Source organism: Nyctibius grandis, chromosome 8, assembly GCF_013368605.1.
Source record: "Nyctibius grandis isolate bNycGra1 chromosome 8, bNycGra1.pri, whole genome shotgun sequence".
Taxonomy (NCBI): Eukaryota; Metazoa; Chordata; class Aves; order Nyctibiiformes; family Nyctibiidae; genus Nyctibius; species Nyctibius grandis.
In genome coordinates, this window is record NC_090665.1 from 2,837,227 (window position 1) to 2,860,576 (window position 23,350).

Here is a 23,350-nt window from a genome sequence, read left to right on the forward strand (position 1 = left end):
AAAAAAAAAAACAGAATACTATGGACTACAAAAGCTCAGGAAAAAAACACATGTAATTATGATTATATAATTATATAATATCTATTATATATATAAAAGTGTAATTAAATCATCAGAAAACCTGCAAAAATTCTAATCCCAGTTCTATCAATTAATTTCTAAAATTGTCATAAAATTGGCTACCCAGGAGATTTATAAACGCCAAGAAGACAAAATAAAAAAATGAATGAGAAGTAAAATAGGCACAAAGGATTGCGATTTTTTTCTTGAGGCAAAAAGCTGACCATGAATTTCATTAATTCTGCTTAATATCCTATACCTTGACATTCATTGTTAAGACCTTAACGTTCCTCTCCAGTGGTGAAGTATACAGAACTGGGTAAAAGGAAAAAAAAACGGATATTAGACCTGCTTTTATAATGTATATGAAACATATTGTGGCCCACATTATCTTTTACAACAGCAGGAGTGATGGAATATGGGGATGCAGCCTCATGGATACAATTATGTTTCAGAACATCATTTCTTCTGAGTGGGAAAAACTGGTATTACTGTAATTACAACAACCGAAATTTAGTGTATTCTGCTGGTTTTAAGCTGAGATGGAATCAGGGAATTGAAACAAATAATACGGCTTCACATATTGGGCAGAAAGTAGCTTTCTCTATAAAGAATATGCTCTGTATAAGAATGTTTTACAGGCTGACAAACAGCATCTTAAACCTACAAAATGTGCTGGTGTACGTTATTGCAGCAAGATTTATCATAAAAGAACATTTTGGCTGAAGTTCTTGTCTGTCCTGAGCTTTGCCCCTTTGATTTCCTGAGTTTTCTGGTCAGAGCACCTACAAGTGGTGGAGGTTTTTGGTGCTACAAACCAAACTGCCTAGATAAAAACGTTGATGCTATATTATTTATGACAAAAAAAAAAATTTATATTTTTTTCTGCTTGAAAATCACAGTATTGTTTTATATATAGTTTCTGCTAATTTAATTGTACGTACAGAGGAAGGAGACAAGACCTCACTGCACGATATAAATGCATATAGATAAAATAGAACTGTTCTTAACAGCCTGGATTTATTAAATTCATAGATGAAACAGTGAAAATCAGCTTGAAAAACACAGGCAGAGTTTTCCTAGTAATTCCTAACAACCAGTGCAAAAACCCAACCACCGAATGAGTGGACTGGGACATGGATGGAAACTCCTGAGGTTTTTACCTGAAAGCTGAAGGACTTGTGCCATCACCTCTTCTAGAGACTAAACATCAGTTAATCCCTACCAGGTAGGTAGGGTGTCCCTGCCCCTCTGTTTTCTCATCAGAATGAGATTGCTGATCATCTGTAGGTTTCTCATGAAGGTAAACAATCCTTACTGCTCTTGATGTTTTGGTGCTGGAAATACTTTTCTGGGTTAGGCACCAGTGAGGCTGGCGGATGCTCCAGCTGCCTTTCAGTACCCAGAACCGCTCGGTGCAATTAAGCTTTTGTATGGACCCAGATGGATGACACAGCAGCTCCCATCCAAAAATCCTGGCACGTGTCAAAGCGTAAAGCGATACGAGAGCACTGGAATGGGGGGGATGTTCTCTGCGTTTTACTTTCTGGAAGGTTTTGGCTGCCCCTGAATGAGCAGTGAAATGGGTCCGGGAGCTCGGGGGACAGCACGTGCTGGGGGCTCACCGGAGCATGAGCCTCGGGGGCATCTCTGGCACTGGAGTTGGGGCCTCTGGGAGATGGGGGATAGGTCTGGTTTCTGCTGGGGCATTTGTACAGGCTTGTAGCAAGGAGGCATCTGCCTCCCACATCAGTTCCCTGGGACTGAGACAAACTGCTCAGCTCCAGATTTTTTACTGAAAGCTTGAGGTCAGGAAAGGGACAGCAGGAGACTAATTTTTTAACATGCTCAAACCTCGGTTTTAATTGAAAGAATATAATTTTAAATGAGTTTAATAGGTAATATATGACAGAGCCTTTTACCTAATTCATGTACATTGTATTAAGAAACAACCAACCTGAGGAGCTGCTGACTCTCCAGCCATCCTTGTGACTTTTTCCTTCCTTCCTCTTTAAAAAAGAAAAAAAGGTCACAGTCTTTTCTGGGACTTTGAATTGAAACCTTAACTTTTGGCTTTAATGAAAATGATATGACTTGAACTAGAGTGACTTAAAAAAAAATCCTGGGCAAATCAGTAAGTTATGTTTTTTCTGTTTTTTCTTGTTTCTTATCAGGAGGCTGGGGCAGGGTTTGGAGGGCGAGGCGCTCCCATCCGTCTCCCCCTGACAGGCCACTTCCATCACCTGCCCGCTGCGCCCGTGCGATAGATCAGGACGAGGGACCTTGACACGTGCGTCGCATTAGCTGTGACTCCTGTTGAAACAGCGTCTACCCCAGTCACCAAAACTACGCACTAAAATTACACTGGGAGTACTGGTTCTTTGAATTGCCTGGGAGGATAATTGAATCGTGTTCCCTCTGCACCTTCAGAAGGAAATCCCATCACCATTCGGAAAGCGAGAGTAAACAATAAGCATGCACCTTTGTTTATTTGACACCCAGATAAGGATGATAAATCACTACTTTATTTTCACTTAGGAGAATTGAAACAGCAGAGGTGACGACACCCCTCCTTTTGGAGTGGATTACCATAAAGAGAGGGAACAGTCTGCTTGATTAAATGTAACATTTGTATAGATTATTCTCAGCTATGAGATGTTTCCAGATTATTATCTTTTTATTTCTATTGATTTTCTTTTTTTTTTCCTTGGGATTTATACACACTGCAGCAGCCAACACAGGGAAAGTCAAACCCAGGAACTGCAAGAGTTTCCCTCTCTAGCTCTTTATCCTCTCCTCCTCACTACCCTTATGCTCATTGGTATATGTCCCTTCCACCAGAGAACAGAAATAGCGATTACCAGGCAGCCAGCTGGACCTGGTGCTGCCAAAACCGAGGCGTGGGGTCAGCTCTCACGGATGTCCACGGGGAGCTGCAGGTGATGCCAGTCGGGATGCCCAGGCACGGGCTGGGTGCCCGGGAGTCCCTGGGGCACAGGGCAGCATGTGCTGGCTGACAGCCCCACGGGGCTCGGGGCCAGGAGGGCGGCATGAGGGGTCTGGGTATTGTGCTGGGTTATTTCTGTCCCTATTCAGAATTTCCTTTGTTTTAGTCAGGCAAAGCTCCTGCTGGAGACAATAGGGCTTTTCTGGCAGCAGGGAATGCTAAATAGGGCCCTCGCTGAGCAAACCGCAGCTAGCTGCTTATTCCAACACATAGCTGGATGCAACAGATATTATCAGAAGTACAAAGGGCTGTTCTTTCAATTACATCCTTGACTTAAAAAAAAAAGTCTATCTTAAATATAAGCATTTATGTATATCTCTTGCCATAGGTAGCTAACCATACTGTGTGCTCCAGGGGTGCTTGCAGTCCCCGTCACCTCTCCCTGGGTCTGCTGCAGCCGTTGCCACACAGGCTGCGTGGAGCAGCCTCATAGATATTTGCTGACAAACCTTTTCAGTATAATCCTTTATTATTTAACCGCAGTCAAGAGCCTACTTCACATGAAATATTTTCTGCTACAGATGGCAAAGCCCGGGACTGAGCCAACAACAGTGTAAAAATACATTTATATCAATGCAGAAGCCATCAGCCAGCCAGCTCTCTCCATGTGTCATGTACAAGAGGTACCTCGATAATGTTTCAGATTCATTAAAGGACCACATGGACAAAACTGTTCTGTTTTAATAAAATGTCACAATCAGATAGCACATATTAAACATGGTTGTGTGCATAGAACAGAGAGAAAGTGGGCTGTGGGCTGTCGGTTTAGGTTATCTACTGCTCTCCATCATCAGATGTTCTTGTTAATTCATTACTTTTTGTAATGTTATTGCTAGTAAACTTTAAAGGCTTTCCTTCCTCCCTCTGCAAAAAGTCTCAGGACTACAGCTTTGGACTTTTTTATCCCTACTTCCAAGTCTGACTTATTTAGAAAACTAAAAATGATCATTTCCTTTCTGCTACTTGTTCTTCCCAGGAAAGTGAATGAGCGTGTGTGGGGCTGTGTGCGGTGTGGGGGGACCGAGGGGTACAGCTGCTTTCCACTGTCACCTTCTCTGTACCTGCAAAACAGTCTGGGCTTTGCTCTGCGGGCTCTGGAGACAGCGGGATCAGAGCAGGAATGGTGGTGGGGAGGGAGGTGCGAGACGCCAGCTTCTCAGCATCCACCTCTCTGGGCAGCCCAAAGGAACAATTACAGGTGGAAAGTGAGGTTTAACAGCGGTAAACAGAGTGATGAGAAAGCAATTTTGCATAATTAGGAGAATACCAGCAAACTTTTCTTACTGACATGACATTTTACATTGCTGTAATTGTTTTGATGAAAAAGGGAGAAGGAAAGTTTATGCATACAAAGCTAAAATATAGTCCCAGTTGTAGAGACAGGCAGGCGACCATGGTGATTCCTGCGCATAAAAATATTATAAGATCATGTGCAAGAAATGTGTCATTTGCACAACAGAAAGAAACTGTTTGTCAGAAAGCCAAAATAGTGTATTTTTCACCGTGAAACTTTCGTTCTGGCTTGCGCCATCTCTAAGGCTGTGGCTCAGGATTTAGGCACCAGCCTGGCACATCTCTGTCTCCCTGGCAATAGTAAACTGTGTGTAAAGACAAATCTGTGCAGGATACTCCTCCAGGATACCAGTGCTTTTACTCAAGATGGGGCAGTTTATTGAACAAAATCCATCAAGGCAAGAAGAAAAAAAACAGCTTTATTTAACAGCTTCCAGAAAATGCATGGTGTTAATTGACAGCAAGGAAAATCCTACAGGGGTGAATCACAGAATCACAGAATCCATCAGGTTGGAAGAGCCCTCTGGGATCATCAAGTCCAACTGTTGCCCTGACACCACCATGTCAACTAGACCAGGGCACTAAGTGCCATGTCCAGGCTTTTCTTAAACCCCTCCAGAGATGGTGACTCCACCACCTCCCTGGACAGCCCCTTCCAATGGCTAATGACCCTTGCTCAGAAGAAATGCTTCCTAATGTCCAACCTGAACCTCCCCTGACGAAGCTTGAAGCCACAAAAGCTCAGGGGAAGACTACACAGTGTGAGCACTGGCTTGAAACGTTGTGCCCTGTAAATAAAGAGTGTGGACACAGTCTGAAGCCCTGAGTGGGGTATGAGGGGAGTCTCCCCACATTAACACCTTGCTCTCCAGGGGATAGCAAAGGCTGCCCCTGGTCCCGATGCTGTAACCAAAGGGGGCATCTTTGTGTAGGTTCTCAAATGTCACACGTATGGGCTGAGTTTATTCAACGTTATATTGCATTTAAAAATGGTCCAGACTTTCTGGATGATCCATGTTTTTGAAAATTGTCTTTAGGAGCTGGTCGGTTGATTTTTCAGCAGAAATTTTTGATGAAATATACTTTTCTGAAGATCTTTTCTCTAACAAAAATTAAAATGAAGTGTAACAGAAGCACTTTATCAGCATATGTCTATGGGCATTCAGCTGTACCTGCCAGCAGAGCACAGCTCTTCCAGAGGGCTGGGGATCGTCCCTCCAGGCTGGCTCCCATCTCTCCTGGCTGGCTTTGGTCACGGCAGAGATGGGACTGTGGTACCTGAGCCATGCAGCCTGTCCCCTGGGGAGAAGCGAGGCTGTGGCACACCGTGAACCATGCAGTTAAGCAGTTATGGCTCGTCATTAAGCTGCCTGGCCATGGAAGATATCAGTGTTTTAATTTTTCATGCTGATTTGAGATTGAAACATTTAGTATTAGACCATGTTCCAGGGCAGAATCCTGAAGGATATTTCTGTGCGATTTTATTCCGAAAAGAGTTTAAAAACATCATTTTAGGCACTGGAAGATTGCTCAAATTCCCTAACTCATGTCCTTAGGTCTCACAGATTGTAATTAAAATGAATGGTCAAAATCCGTTATGCTCTTACTCCTTGAAAATAAGCTTCTAGGTGAAAATACCTCAGGACTCACGCAATTGGTATGGAGGCATCAGTTTGTGCTTTATTACAGTATATGATGGACTTATGATTTTCTCAATGAAAGTCTGACACTTCTGCAATTATGTTTTCTTATCAGCCTGACCTTCTGGAAAGCAATGACTGAAGTAAACCACATTTTCATTAGCCTTGCTTGTGTTTTGATGAAGTCAGAATGGGGTTGTGCCCATTTTAACTGAAAGATTTTGTCCCCTTACAACTGAATGAGAGACCTCTGGCTCAATATTCAACCATTATATTGTTCTCTAATTTTTTTTTCAGTCCAAATTTCTCAGACAATCCTGGTGTACTCCCAGCTGGGAAAAGGGAGGGATCAGATGGCTGAGCCGAGGCTGGGAGCCTCAGAAGTGCTTCCAGCAGAGCTGGGCTTGGGCACTATTAAATTGCTCTTGCTCCATACCAGTACAGCAATGGATAGCAAAAATATCAAAATCCCAGGTAATTTCCAGGAAGAATTTACCACATCTGTTTCTGTGACATTACAATCCTGAACACCACATGTAGAAACTCTGCATGTAAGACCAATATTATTATCCATCTTCGAGTTTGCTTGTGTCTCTAGATTATTATCCATCTTCAAGTGTCTTGTAACTCTAGAGAGAGAAGATGTTGTAGTCTGTTGTCTTGGGCTAACACAAAACAATGTAGTTGCATATTTATGCGCACACATTCCTATATACCAAAACTTCTTGTTTGATCAGAGATTAAAATATGGGTACTACCTTCTGTCTAAATTTGTCACTAATTTCTTAGTAGCTGTGTTTTGTCAGGGTAAATCTGCCTGCCTAGAAACATCACAGAATAACCTTCTGAAAAAGAAACAACACTGAAGTATTGTCTGCTTAACATAATGTTCACAGTATTTCCCTGCTGAAATCTCCTACGTGGCTAATAAATATTTAATGAACAATGGTCTGGCTGGTGGCAAGATATTAATAACTCCAGAGAAGCTCTATTGGACTTCAGCTGCTGATGAGAACTGGAATTTGTCTTAGTTTATGACCAGGAAGATAATTTTATTTTCTTTTTGATGCATTTTGATACATTGCATATACTGGTACATTTTAGAAAAAAAACACTAAAATTCTTTTAAATCAGCTGTAATATTTGATAAGATGGATTGATTTTAGGTTCTCTGTATTCCTTTGTTGCTTGATCCTAAACTTCAGCAGCTAGCCAGCCCCTTGTATATCAGACATTTGCATTACGGTGACTGGGCAGCTGAATGTTTTCCAACTTTCTCAGTAGTATCAAAATTAGCAGTTTTAGCCATTATTTAAAGTCGTATTTCTTTGTTTAGGAAACCAATGCCAAGAAGAACAGTACAGTGGACTCTGATCGCAGTAAATGGTAGTAAAACGGTCTTATTGCTAACTATTTGTGCTGCACCTTAGTTGTTCCACTTTATTTCACAAGATTATTTCTGATTTTATATCTTTATTTACTTGTTAAGACTGCTCGTGTGTAAACAAACCCTGTCGGGGCCACCGTACAAGAGGACAGCTCTGGCATTTGTATTCCACCAGCTGTGACATGAGTAGAAATGCTCACAGGTTGTCTAATGATGGCTCTTTAATTATACATCAGACATAACTTAAACTTTAGTTAAGACTGCACATAGAGTAAGTCTTAGTGAAGACAAATCAATGTGATGTTCATCAATTAGAGGATTTTTATGGATAAATATGAGATTGATGATGACTGGAAGAAACAGGATATTTAATTTACTACACAGTTCAGCATTTATTGTCATGTTGGAAATAGGGAGATATGGCTTACTCTAATGTGTATTTATGGTGAGAAGAGTTAGACAAATAATGCTGTGCGTAGGGAACGAGCCATATTTCCATCTCCAGTTCATTTTACAGCAGCAGAAAATAGATCAGAGGTTTTTTTTTAACTTGGGTATCTTACACATTTTAGGCTCCTCTCTTTTAAGTTAAGCATGTTCTTGCACAGACCCACAAGCCGGATGAAGTGCAGCCCTGCAGTGTCTCTCCTACCAAATGTGCTCCTGCTCCAAAGATGGACCAAGAACCTCATTTCTCTTAAATGCTTCTCAAGTAATATTTGAAGAAATATGGTGTCTTTAAAGAGTTGGGGATCTTGGGGGGTTTCAGCCCATTTCCTTGGTCTCTGACAGCTCAGCTCAGGAGCTGTTCTACCCTTTGATTCAGGCAGAGGTGCAGACGCGTTCAGCCACTCAGAGGCTCAACTTACTCTGTATTTAAGATGAAAAGTGAAGGTAACTCTAGAGAGTTTAAAGTCAAGACGCAACAGCAATAAATAAAACTTGTTTTGAATATACAAGGGTGACAGAGATACCCTCTAGATATAGATGTGCCACTTTTTAATACTTCTCAGCTATCACATGCCTCTCGGGAAAAAAAAAAGGCACTGACAACAAGCTCCTGTATCTCTGCTCACAAGGGTGATGAAACAGCGCAGCTCAGATTGTTCTGACCGAGAAACAACGTGGAATGAGCAAATGCCAAATCAGTTTGCAATGCACATCTTCCCGCAGAAAATCACCAGCGCTCCTCTGCTAACTCAGCTTCAACTGTGCATTTTTGGGACTGCAATGCTGACTGTCAATTAGCAGTCTGACATTAGCTGATTAAACTATTTTTGCTGTGCGTGGTCTCTGGGAAGAAGCGGTTTCATAGGGTCGCTCTGTTTCTTTGTGCTTTCTCTCCAAGGAACATAAAGTGTTTTCTTCCCTTTTTTTTTTTTTGCCTGTTTATCCATTTACATAATAAAGCAGCATAATACTGTGTTTGGATATAATTGCAATACAATACAGCCAAAATAAAATTCCAAGCAAAATAGTATAATATCTCCATCATATTTTCCCTTGTACCTTGGTTTAAATTTCAAAACCACCCACAGATACTCAGTGTTATTTCCATTTCTGTGTTTAATGGTATTATCTGATGAGCCCATCTCCAAGGTCCTGCAGAGCCATGCCCCTAACAGGGGACATCACTCCTGTTGATGAGCAGGAGCGTGGCCCAGGTCCCTTCCACGTGACAAAGGCTTCGTCTGAAACTTGTGCATGAGACTTTGGAAAAAGAAGGAAAAAAAAAAAAAGAAAGGCTTATAGTCCACGCTTTTAAATATCCCATCTCTTAAACGATGCTCATCACCATGTCCGTAGAAGATGCGTCCTACAGCCAAAGGCAGACCTGAGCCTCTCGCCGTCTTCCAGGAGGCAGCCAAGGAGGGATGCAGCTGACTGTATTTGATGAGCAGCCAGGTTGTAGCTGGTGGGTTAGACCAGCCCTGGAAAAGCTGGGTTTGTAAAAGAACCATGAGAGGCCATAAGCTATCGAGGTGCCTCCAGTTACTACAATAATAACTGAAATCAACTGGGTGTCAAGAGTGCGTTTTCCTTTCCAGCTCACTGAAAGGATAACAAACATAATGATGATTAATCATGTTCATTGCCGTTATATGTATGGTTTTATCCTATAAGAGATCAAAGCAGAGCTCGTGCTTTCACAGAAAGTGCCAACTGGCACCTTCTTACTCTTATAAGGGTTGTCTGGAAGACATTTGTATTTAGATATTCAGAAGGAGTGAAGGCATAAATGTACAATGCCAGGAAATGAAATTCTCCAGCCATAAGTCCTTCAGAGGGAATGCCAAGTCATGCCATAACATTCTCCATGTCTCAAGATCTTTAGTTTCTTTTTTCGTGTTAAAATACAAACACATCTTTGACTACAAATCATTTAACACATAAATTTTAGTAAGTATGTGAATACGACAGTTTTATCTGATAAATGTTGATTTCTTCTTCTCTTTAGTTCTTTTTAATCCTTCCTTTTAATAAATGCTGATATTGAAACAGAAACTGTAATATCTTTTTTTCATGTGTGTGGTCATGCTAGGAAAATAAAATCTGAACACTCAGACCTTATTCATGAAATTCTGAATGCTTGTCTATTATTTTATCCAAGTGAAAATAAAATTATAAACAATATGCAGTTGTGTTACTACAGAGTTATGCTAAACTACAAGCAATCTCGTATACATTGTGCTTTTAAATAAAATCAGACTAGGTATAAAAATTTCCCCGCTTCAATCATACTGCATCAGGACACAGAAAAAAGCTGATGGATATTAAGCGACTGTTCCTTTTTTCATTGTTTAAACTATATAATAATAATTTAAAAAATGAGAAAGTATACAGCTTTAGTATATAGCTATCATAAAAACTGGCAGTATATAAAAATGTACATTACTTCTGTGGTTAATTACAAGTTTTGGCCTTGCTCAAGAAAAAATATGGTCTTGTCTTAAACTGGTCCTGACTGTACAGTTCAACTTTGGGGACATACTAACAGATACAAGGTTGTATCCTTTTGGAAATATTGAATTTCTAAGTTATTTGTAATATTTTCATGAAAGAAAGATCCTCCTGCCTGCTAAACCAGCACAGGAGATTTTTCTGCTTAGCAAATGCTTCTTGTCAGCCTTCCGGTGTAATAACTGTTTTCTGTGTGAGAGTAGGGAAAATTGATTCTTCTCACAGAGAGGAATTTTGCAGGACTTTCCTACAGCCTTATGCTTCCTATTTTATTGCCCTCCACCGGGATTACGGATGAGTAGTAAGTAGCACATATTGGTAACAGCAAAATATAGCCCTGGAAGTCAGTCCAGGCTTCTCTTTCTAACTCTACCATCCTAGATTCAAATTCACAATGTAAATAAAAAGAACACTTAACTTCACGTGCATGAACATCATGACTATCTCTTCAAAACACAAAATCCTAGTAGGAGAGGGATTTTATGTCAGAATACCTGATGTTCCATTTTAAACGTGATCAGACCAGGGAAAGTATGGGGATGCTTGGTTCAACCCTCCCATACAGAGATCTAACATTTGGATCTGATTTCTAGTGCAAATACCAATAAGTTATTCTTAAGGGGACTCAGTATTTAACTTTGAGTTTAGGTGCTTGATTTTAGATGCCCCAGCCCCATTACTCTTTCCAGCGCCCCGTGCAAGTCAAGCCATGCTGTGGCCACTTGCCTGGTGGGACTCAGTGGCCTAATTTCAAGAAATATTACCAAGTTTATTTGTAGTTCCTGTAACAGAGGGTTTGCTGGAGGGCAGTGATAAATTTCAGATTTTCACTCCTTGGCAGGGGTTGGCAGTGTCTTTCCCAATGGTTTAGAGAACTGTGGGGGAAGAGCAGGCAACATTAACACATTTTTGGCTTTGCTGCTTTAAGTCTTGGCAAAAAAATTATGCTCCTGAGGACTGTTGATTTATTTTGTTATTTCAATACAGCATCAAAGAGTGATTTCCTGTTTCCTTATGATTATGAATATTTTCCAAAACCCGAATAATCACTAGCATTTGGCAACCAGTGTGAAAGCACAGCCTGCGTTCTTGCTGGAAGAGTCTGTAAGTGGGCAAAGCACAGGGAAAAAAAGGGTTTGTTTTAGAATTAGAGCTCTGCAAGCTCTACAAAATGCAATGATTAGGTCAAAGTGGCCCTTGCTGTTGATGTACCTTCAATAAGAAACATCAAATTCAGTAGGGCTCCTGGGAGCTTGGTGGCCTTCTTGTACACCAGTTCACTAGTGGGTAAGCATCTTTGAAAAGATGACTAATGTAGGAGCAAAGGTGCCTAAAAATTTAAGGCAGATACTTCAAAGCTTAGCTTCAATAAAAGCTATGTATGGAGACAGAGGCTGAGGGCAGGGACCCTTGCTGGCTTCTGCTGGTTTGGGATGTGGAAAGGCAGCTCTGTTTCTTAGATGTTGTTTCTGACCTATTCCAGAGAGGAGAATAGGTCAGTTAACTCTTGCAGAATCCCAAAGAAAGAAAAAGGCTCATAAAAAAGAAGAAAAAAAAAAGAAAAAAAAAGGAAAAAAAAAAGGTATTAGGTCACCAACAGGACATGAGAAGCCCTCCCTGCCCTATCCCCCACTCTCTGCCAAAAAAACTCATCTCAAACCAAGAAAAAGTCCTTGTTCCAGGTCAGCTCACAACTGGTGAGATCTGCCTTGGTGAATCCTGAATCCTTCTGGCTTTCTGGACTAGTGTGAAATCCGTTTTCAGTTTTGCAGAAGGGTTTGTAGAGCCAGAGTGAACAGCCATGTCCAGGGAGCCCTTGCACGCTCTGGCTGTCCCATTGCACCTCGTGTGGCTGTGACCTTCCTCCCCTGGCACTGCTCTTTTGCTTCTGTAGGAGCTCGAATTTCCAATTGTTCTGAGACGATGTCCTCTTAATCCTCATCTTTTAATCTAGTCTTCATCATCATCATTTCTCCCTCTCAACATTTCCTTCAAGTTCAATATTTCAAGAGTGCCCATTGGTTCATACTGGAAATAGCCTGAATTGCATAAAACCAGAGTATGTCTGAAAAGCTCTGTATTCAGGGACTTCAACAAGCTTCAGCGTGTCCTTTCATTCCCTGAACAAAAGCAGAGCCCCACTATTCACTTCCGTGCCTACTTCTGTGAAGAGCCTGCAAAGCTTGTATAAAAGAAAGGTTGAAATGCAAATTACTGTAAGATTCTGATGTAAAATAGCAGAATTGAAACTATTACTGAAAACTTTGTAAAGGCTGCATTGCTTTCAGGAAAGGAGAGGGGACCACGCGTTGTATATTCTTTTATTACTGCAGGTCAGATGTTTTAGCAACCATAAACAGTATAAAAAAACCCAAAACAACAGATAAAACAGCTCTAACCCTTTTGCAGAATAAATCCTGGGTCTGCCTAAAGCCAGAGGATGTTGTTACTGACTGTAACCTTTTCTTTGGCCAATCTACTGGTACTCGATACGTCTGGGAAGCTGCAAAGCTCTCAGTGCCTAATGTCTGGCAATTCCCAATATCTTGCAAAACTGAAGCACCTGAGGTTGGGGTTTTTCCCAACCCACCTGCAAAGACAAAGATTGACTTTCCCAAGACACATGGCTACAGGCTCCATCCCATGATGGTGGTCTCGTAACATCTCCAGTTGCAGGAACAGTGCCCTTCTTCAAATACAGTGGTCCCATAGTGACTATCACAGTGTAGGGTGGCCAAGGTAGCAAGAACTAGGAAAAGGGAAAGATTTCTGCACCTCAAATTCCACAGGTGTGATGTGCTGTCAAAAATCTTTTATTTATTTCCACCGTCTGTCCCTTTTTAATGAAAAGTAACAAACAGCTGTTGCGATGTAATAACACCCCAAACCACTGCTTTTATGCATCGGTGTGTACAAGCATAGGGATATCTTTAATGGGATAAAAAGTATTCTTACAAAAAGTACTCTCAGGCTTTGGTTATGAGAAAAATTTAAAATTACGTCCATATTTCAACAAGAAAAAAAAACTTTTTCCCTTCTAATCTTCATGATGGTGTTTCCTAATGCCATAGGAACTTGTCTTTACTTTGTTCCATAAAGTAATCTGCTTCTGAAGCCATGCACATGCTCAAATAAACCTCAATAATCATGAAGCTGCTTTTTATCTTGATGTCTATAAGGGCAGAGTTCATGACTTCCCCAATATCTCTACACTTCAAGACACGTCAGAGGGTTTCGAGGGTCTCTGTCCCCCTCAATGTGGACCTCCGGACTCCTCGAGCTGGCCCCGCTTGCAGATGCCCTCTGTTAGCACCAAGTCGTACCCTCCTGATTGGCAAGTGTGGTAGGACAAAGGCCTGCAGGAAAATGAACCGATCTGGGGAAGTTTATGTATTGTAAAGCAGAAATGGGAAGGGTTTGTGAGAAGAGTGGGACTGCTGGGTGCTCTGTGAGGCAGGACTGAAGCTGTCCGAACACCCCCATTGCTGGTTTTGACAATCTCATAATGGAAGGATTTCTCCTCCTTGAAGTAGTAATAATTTTCTTTGGAAGCGTAATTGCAGCAAAAAAGTAAACAAAAAAGCAACAAATCACCATAACAAATGCTCTGATTAACCTAATCATGCTTTTTTTTTTTTTTCCCCTGCATATTTAACTAATGATTTTTCTGAGATGGTGATTATTTTGTCTAAATTCATGATCAGAAAAGCGAACATTTTCCCAAAAAAAGTAAAACAAATCACACAGCTCTGAGAAATCCCCCAGGCAGGAGTGGGGAATGGAACTGCTGATAGATTTGTTTTCATTAGGTACCTGAATGCATTACAATAATTATGTCAGTTCTGAGCTTTTCCCATCTGCAGCCCAGCCCTACAGCAATTTGATTAGAGAATAAAAAACCTGAAGGGAACAGGCTAGAAATATGAAGACAAGGGACACTGAGCTCCACAAGAGCAAGGAAATGATGAAGCAGGTTCCTCATTATTCAGCAATGGGTTTAATTCAGAGCGCTTTCACAGGAACAAAAGCATGCACTTGACAATGATTTGTATGATTTCTGCACAACCATATTCTGGGCAGGAAACCAACTTCTGCTAAAAATGCTTCTTTAAGTGGTGCTGACTGGAAACGTTCACATAATACAAACATGAACATCTGCATGACTTCTTTTTTCCCCTCTTAAGGATAGAGGTAACTTTACAATAAAGTAAAACTATAATGTTTCAAGACTTATCCCCATTGCAAACATAATTGTATCAGGTGACTGTCAGCAAACTGCATCTGCTGCAGGATGCTGCTTTGGAAAAAGTCTAAAATGATAATTTTTCCTACAGAATTGCCTCTATGGGGAAGTCTGAGACCTTTTAATTTGCTGTGTGTTTCCCAGCTGCTAAGCAAGCACCCGGGTGGTAGCACTTTACAGTGTAGTAATAAGAGCAAGATCCCCATCTTCATTACGCCAAGAGACATTGAGGGTAACTTCTGCTGCTCTCTGCAGTGTTACTTCAGCTCACCACCATGTAATAGGAAGCAGAATTTGACTCCAAATTAGCTCAAATTAATCTGATGCTAATGTCGCTGATTGCAACTCATTGTGATGATTTAGCCAATAAAATGCAACTCATTGGTAATCAGTTAACATTAATGCAAGCAAAGCTGCAATTAATGTAGAAGAAAGGCTATGCATTTTCAGCTGCATTCAATTTTAGCCTAATTAAATTTCTTTAATGCAGTCAGGAATTGAAGGGAAGCCTAATAATTAGTCCTTGAGGTGAAGGGTAGTTGATGTAAAGGCAGGAAGGGCTCATGCTGAGGTATGTGCTTCTAGCTTCAACCATGAGTTGGTATTTTATGGTTGAAAAATGGCAATGGTGTGAAGAGTGGAGGGTTCATTTCACTCAGTACAAATAACAGCTTCTGGCATGGTACAGAGAAGGTAAGTTGTAATAATTTTTCAGTACTTCTGGAATGTGATATGATAAACTTGGTTAATGTACTTGTTTTATGAGCACTTCTCAAAGCGACACTATTGCATTGCTGGGGCAGGCAAAGAAGTTGTGATTTAAATAAAATATGCATGTATTCAGCTATTAATTTAAATGCGCTGTCTTTAAATTTTATATTTCTACTACAATGGCAATGCCATCTTTGTAACAGAGTAGGAAATACAGCACTCTGATACTTGTGTCCCAAATCTATCCCATTATTAATACAAGCATTCTGCTTAGATGTGGGAAGGTCACAGAGCTGGGCTATTACTCTGGGCCTCACTTAAAGTATCTGCAACCTTCTTTTAAAAAATACAAAGCTTATTTTTTATGAGCCAAGCTTTCCCTGGAATCGCAAAATATGGTTGAGTGTAGTTAATCATCTGCAGCCTACTGGCTTTAAACAAAATACAATTGTAAACAAATCTTAATTTTCAGTTTTGATTTCAGTTATCGACCTTTATGGACTAACCAATGTGGGAAACCAACCGGGAAATGTCTATTTGATTTGCTAGTTGTCAGTAGTACTCTCTTCATAATTACTGTGGAAAAAGTAGTGTTTCCTAATGGATGTTCATTGTTTTTATTATAACAAGAAAAGACTCAAAATTTAGATAATGTTCACAAGGCTCAATTAAGCTAAAGGAGGTCGGTATTGCCCTTCCAATATATTATTTCAATGCATTTGGATGTTTGAGTACCTTATTCATCTCTTCCATCTGCTGTTTAATACTTTGTGGTTTTTTTTTTTTTAGGTACAATACTTTCCTTCTGTATTTCTTTCTCTGATATAACTTCTTACATTTCTTTCTCTGATATAACTTCTTACATTTTAATAATAATTTTTTTAATCAGCAGCTTCTGGAGTATTGTAGTAGCAATTCTAATGAGTAGATGGTAGAAATTTTTTTCTTTCCTCTTTCTCATTCAGTTTTTCCCATTATCTTACTACTATAACTGGTGTGTCTTACAAAGATGCTGCAGTTAGTTACTGAAATAGTAACAAACTGTTTCATTTAGCACTTGAGGACATAGGGTGGTTGGCGTGGGCTCCACAAACTCTGAGACTGTTTATCCACAGTAATTTTAAGGAGTGGTGTGTAACGTCTGGGAGCAATACATAGCAGATCAGAAACATCCCAAGCATTCAATGAAGTTCTTACCTAGGCTGTTGTGTCAGCTCATGAATGTTTAAAAGATTTTAAAAAATAAATTATAAAAAAAAAAATCAAACAGAAAAACCTATTGGACTCTTACCAATACTCTTAGATTTTGGTTGTGGGAGAAAAAAATTTCTCCCTGTCACCATTTTGGAATTTTGGGTCGTTCAGGTTGCTAACTTCCTGCTGAGTTTTATTCTCAAATCCTAAATTTCAATTAATTATTATTTTGGTGACAAGGACAGGTAGGAGATCTGCAAGTATCTGCTGCTTTGCTGGGTAGAGAAAATGGAGTGAGGAGAGTAGCCGTGTCCATGCCTTGGAGAGGGCTAAGAGCTCTTAGTCTCTTTTTTCTCCTCCTCCCAGCAAATCTTTGCCCAGTAACAAAAACCAGCCGTGAAGTCTGTGTAGGGTGGATTACCTGGATGATCTCAATTAATATCTAAATTTAGTAGTGTGGTATTTCTCAGGATACAAATGTGGACAACGAAATTATTTTCTTTATCCATAAGGGAGTCTCAAGAGCATGCCCCTACATAGTACTCGCTCCTAAGGCATGTTACTCTGCCTGGTACAAAGAATTACTGTTAATCAGTATTATTTACAATTATTTACATTATATCTGAGGGTTTCTGGTGTGTGTGGGAGTGTGTGTGTATATATATATGTGTATTTTTGATGCATATGTGTGAGAGAGAAAAAGTGATGTTGGAGACACTTGTAGGGAAACTTAAAGTATGTGTCCCCAGTCAGTAAAACGCTCTCCAGGTAACGCATAATTAGATATCTGAATCTTCTGAATTAATAAATGCTCCTGGAGCAGCCCTTCTATAATGGCAGAGATAGCTCTCAAGATATCAGAGAGGCAAGATTGATGGGCTATGCAGATGCTTATGCCATTAAAAAGACCTTCAGAAAGAAACGAGGGATTGCTAAAAGTGTTGTTTTAAATTAATGCCTGACTTCAAAAACAAATTGATGCCCCCCAAGATAATTGAAAAAGTTAGAAAACAATCAAGGAAGAACAAATTGAGACTCTGTGAGGGACAAAACCCCCAGATAAAGGAAGTCTTTAAATTATGCTTCCAGAGCACTGAGACCTTTCTCCTGTCTGAGGCTGATTTTTTTTTTTTTTTAATTTTCTTTTAATTTTTTTTATCCTCCAGCCAACGCCAATCTTACTTTTGACATGGGTAGGACTCAAATTAAGATCCCAGAATGAGGTTTATGTAGGGCGGAGGGTTGCAAGACCTTCCCTCAGTACCTACACCAGACACAGGTATTATAATAGAAGTGGTACAATGGCATGGAAGGGATAACAGTGAATAAAGCTGTAGCTCTTTTTTGGGTTGACTTTGGGGTCTCAGGGCTTGATCTGCCCTCCTGGACCCACCACTGACATGGTGCCCACCTCCCACCCCAGCTCCTTCCAACCCTTCTGGCTGTCAGAGCTGCGCTCTGCCAAGCCAAAGCCATCGTTTCACCCCGCTTTGTTTCAGACTAGGTTGTCAATTCTAATTCAGATGGTTTTGTCTGAACAGATAAACCATCCCATCAAGCAACTTTTTAAATAATTGGGTCCAGTTATTGCTTACACTGTGGTCTCATGACTCTTCTAACGATATGTGTCAACCGGATGGTATTGGCTCTTCAGTTAGTTTTATAATTAATGATTAGTGACTTATACTCTCATGTTTATAAAGCTGAATTTTTCCAATGAACATAGCTGTTAAATACTGCAACTGAACATGTAATGTTGAGGCACATTAGACAGGAGTCTAATATCAAAATGATATTGGGGAAAAAAACAAACAAACCTGCTCCATGGCCGCGAAAATTGACTATACATTAATAAATCTCCATATATGTCACTGATAGCTGTGGTGTGATTAGTTTCACACTGATATTTAATGGCAATAACATTTCCATACAATTTTTCTGTGTCAATACAAGCTTTCATGATGATCAAAATTTGTTTCTGGGCAAGTATTTTCATGCAATAAGTAAATTCATGGGGTGAACTCATGAACTATTTTGTTGTAACTGCTGATAATCTTTATAGAATCAAATATTATTTGCTTGTCAGTATAGCATTTAAATAAATGCAGTGCTACTAAAATGCCAGTTTACTCCAGCACGAAGTGGAGGCTAATAAATGATGGGACTGGTACAATGCTCTGCTATTAGGAATGTCCAGCCCTGCTGTGCTAATCCTTCCACGATAACTGGCCATGAATTTTTCTCACTTTTTGAATTCCTGTCTTTTGTCACTTCTGGGGCCCAAAAGCATTTGCCAGCCCAAAGCTGAAAATTGTTCTGGGTCCCCGGAGCTGAGGTGTGTGTTGAAAACCCTGCCCGGCTCTGCAGGTTCCCATTGATTTCTTGATGGCAGCTTCAAGGCTGCACATGTGTCCCTTCTTTTCTCTTTTCACAAGGGGAAATAATTTTCTTGGTTCAGGCTAGGATCTGAGAGCGTCAGCAAGTGTCAGCGTATTTCCTAAAAGTCTGAGGGTTGTCTGAGGCAGGGCTCAATGGAAAGGGAATATCTTCATTTTCACTCTACGATTATAGCAGACTTAGTTTCTGCACTTAAAAAAACCCCACAACAAACAAAGGATTGGGGGGATAAAAAAGGAGATGGGGAAAAGAGAGAGTGAAAGCTGTAATCTAGCCTTCAGCAGCTGTAAAGCCCTAGTGTGTCTTTTATAGCTTTATGACAGGAGAAACAATTTGCCACACCAAGATTGCCCCTCTAAGGGGTAGCTGGGAGCATGCTGGAGGCACTGAGATAGCTTGAGCTCAGGAGGCTTAAGGTAATATCTTGAGCAATGTGGCAAGGGACCGGTAACGAGATCTGCTGAGTAATACGCACAATAACGGCATGAACTATTTGTGTACTTATTTTTAAATGCATTTCTTACATCAACCCCAACACCTTCGGGGAATAATTCCATTTCCTATTTAATTTCAGATGTTGCAAATGCCTTAAGGTCGTTATAAATTATGTATAGAACTAAAAGTTACAGTTTCTATTCTTTGCTGGATACGGATTTCATTTTAAATTAAACATGCTGTAGATTCACAGTTCACCAGGACATGAGCTTGTTTCATTTGCACGATTCTTGTCTTGGTATCTGCAATCAGCAGCTCTGAAAGGTGTGAAATGTTTTATGTTTCACTGCAGAGTAATCTACATGTTAAACAGCTCGGTGTGAAATTCTGTTCATTTGGGAGAATTTCAAAACGCTTAAAGTATGGAGGCACAAAGTCATATATCTGGGCTTTTATATATGATATTTTCATGAGTCATTTGCTTCTTTTCTGTAGCTAGGACTAATACTATTAATGTCTATATCCTAATTAAAGCCCCAGGTTCTGAACTTCCTGGGGATTTATATATGACAATTCCACTGACTTTTGATGAACTTAGGGTAATTGTAATTTGTACCAGTGTGGCAAGGCTCACTCAAACAAGTTTGACTTGCCAACAAGATATCTAAACTGAAAATTTGTTGTTTACGAATCGTCTTCAGGTTGTTTTTTTTTTCCTTCAACAAACATTTTTTTTTTACATACAATGTAAGAAAAATTAAATCAGTATGGGTTTCTCATGTGTGAATGAAAAACGTGTGCCATTACTTGGACAAACAGAGCTTATATCGTCTCTTCCCATTACCTACAGATTACAGAAGCTTTGCAGACATCACCAAAGGAGCAGTCGTACTGTTACAGCATATAGCTCTGGTTTATATCACTGCTAAAACAGCTGTCCAAACGAGCTGCTAACGTCTGTAAGTCAAACGGGTTTGACGCTTCATGTTTCCATGTTACTCATTTGCAAATGAGTGTAAATAGGAGCACTTGGAGTGGGGCAGATCCCTTTGAAAGGCTGGAGGCATGAAATGCTTCTTGGTTCCAGCTTACCTGATGGTATAAACCATTAGCAAACCTGACTTAAATTCTGGGGTAACAGAAGACTCTTATGGGTGAAGAAAAATCGTGCATATATATGTACACCGAAAAGAATGGGTACCTTAAATGGGAAGTGATATCAAAGGCTGAAAAAAAAAAAAATTATCTCTTAGCTACAATAAAAAATCCTAATGATAAAGCAATGAGTAAAATTATGCTGAGTGAGGGCATGGTAATTTATTAAATCCTGCTTATTATTTTGATGAGACTAACTTAGGCGAGTTGAGCTAGTGGAGAGTTTGCGCTAGTGAGCGTTCATTAAAACTGATTGCAAGGATAATACAAGTAATCATCATTAGCAACAACTGTGCTGTTATCTCATTAAAAATGCTTTGTTTTTAATGTCTCCTGCTTCAGTCACAGTTGTAGTAGGGATAGTTGATCTCATTTAATAATAAAAAATATGGTTGGCTTCCATTGTAGGAACTGAAGCGTTTAGCAGCTGCAGTAGATGGTCTGAAGAGCCTTACTGTAGGTAGGCTCTGGTAGTTTGACTAATTCGAAACAGGTGGAGTATTTGAACATGGAGGGCAATAAGAGAGATGCTGTTGGAGGATTTGACAGTTAATGATCGTAAGAAGATCATTTGCAGCAGCTGGTAATTAAAGATGGGATCTCTATGAGCAGAAAATTATGTGTTTGGGGATGAAAAAGTGTTTTCATTTTTAACCAGTGCAAAGCATCTTGTCAATCAGAGATTTACATTTTCATTTTAAAAAAGGTTTAGAAGAAGAAGCAGATCTATCATTTAGAAACTCTGCCTTCAAGCTGACCTTATCAGCCTATTGCAACCATATCCGTGACTGGATGGCTCAGCGTTGCCCTTGCACACCCAACGTTTCTGCTCTAGTTTTCTAGCTCAGATCTGGGCACAGGATGGAAATTAATGCAATATCTGATGGCACTCGGTGACCTGTGTGACAGCATCATATTTTGTCACTTTTTCCAGCGGTGTCCTGACAGAAGTCTTCAAAAGAAACAGTGCAGTATTGTGAGAGAGATTCCTCTGGTGTCCTTGCTGTTTCCCAGGGTCTGTCCCTGGACCGTGACTACCATGGTCCATCACCCATCCCCATCCTTCTGTGACTGTGTGAGAAACAGTGCAGGTACAGAAAGGGACCTGATACAGGGGGTGTGTAACCTCATTACTACTAGTGGCATTTAAACTCATAGTTACAGGATGTCCTAATTCAAGCAATTATAAGAGTACAGATTTTTTCTTTTTTTTTTTTTTTTAATCATACTCTGGAATATTTTAGGAAGAAGAATAAGCACAAGTTTGTAATGGGACACAATCAACTAGTTTCTGGGCAGATTTGCCTGAACTTTTCCCATCAAGTGAGTGAAGCAGGTGTAGAGAAAGAATATTGGCATTTATAATAGCCAATATTCATTAATCCTAATGACAAAAATTATTCCAATTTGGGTTGTGGTTTATTAAAATGTTACTATGAGATATGAATGTTCAAAGTATGGCTGAACCATTTAGTTTGTTACTTTAGCTGTATGTGTGCTCAGTGTAAGTCAACTCAACTATGGAGTTCTCAACAAGCTGTAACCTTTTGTCTGTCTGGTTTTTGTTTGTGGCATAAATCACAAAATGTGAAACTGAGAATACTGTTTGGCCACCCTGAGGGCAAGGAAGGTGGGACTTCTGAAAGGACCTGGGCTTGCCCTAATTCTTCCTTGTTTAATGGGGACAAGTGAAGGTGGTGTTGAGGGTCACCACATGAAGGTCTTTGCTGAGCTACTCCCTACAGTGACACTACAGGAACCTGGAGGTCTAAGTAACACCAAAAGGGGTGGGGAAAAATAACTATGATGCAGTGGGATTTTTCTGAGATGCTTATCTACTTGGGAAATCTGGCAGTTTAACTCAGGACCTAATACTGCTGGCTGAGCTGGGCTGAAAATGCCTGAGCCAGGCTATTAAACTATAGCCATCTCAGGACAAAGCATGGTGCTTCAAGGAAAGAGCAGCTGAAGCTCCTTCCATATAGTAAATTACCTTCCTCTTTTCTTAAAGTAGCACCTGGTATGAGTGCAGCCCTGCAGAAAAAACATCCTGACAACAGCTATGCATCTGCTCTGGTAATGTTCAGTAGGTATTTCGTATACCTTAACTATTCTGATGTACTTTCCTGAAAAAAAAAAAAAAAAAAAATTTGTAATATCTGAAATACAGAAAGAGTTTTATTAGCTCTTTAAAAATGGAAGAGAATATAACATTCTTTTTTTTTTCCTTAGATTCCTCCATTGTGAGATGTTAGAATGAGCTCAATTATGAACTAGTGGCAAATACTGTCCTTGCAAAAATCGGCTTGAAACATTTTCGATGCTTTCATCAGCCTAGGCAAACCAGCAGCCACAATGAATGACAGCATCGCCTTGGCTCCATTAAGGCAAAATCTTGTTTTGTTACTGCCAACAAAGGTTTGTGACTCTTTTAAATGTGAGATAACCTTGGTCAGTGGAGAGTCTCTCTGGGGTCAAGAAAAACTCTTTCCCCCCCCTCTTTTATTCTGGCAATCTTGTGTTACCAGGGGCTCCAGTGCAGAGGAAAAATGAAGCTGCTGTGAGCAAATACTGAACCAATAGTCCTCTAGTAAGAGAAGTGGCTGCTGTGACACTGTTTCTGAAGCCATGAGACAGTCATAAGCATTTTCAAAGTTTTAAAAATACATATCTAGAAACCAGTGAAAAGCTGGAATATCTCTGGTTATCTATAAATATTTAGTAGCACAAGACGTGATCTTCCTGGTTGGTCCTTGTTAAGGCTCTAATCAGCATTTTCTGACCCACAGCATGCCCCTAGCTGGTAATATTATTGTGTATTCTAGATTAATGGGTCCTCTTATATCATTTAAATAAACGGATGCTGT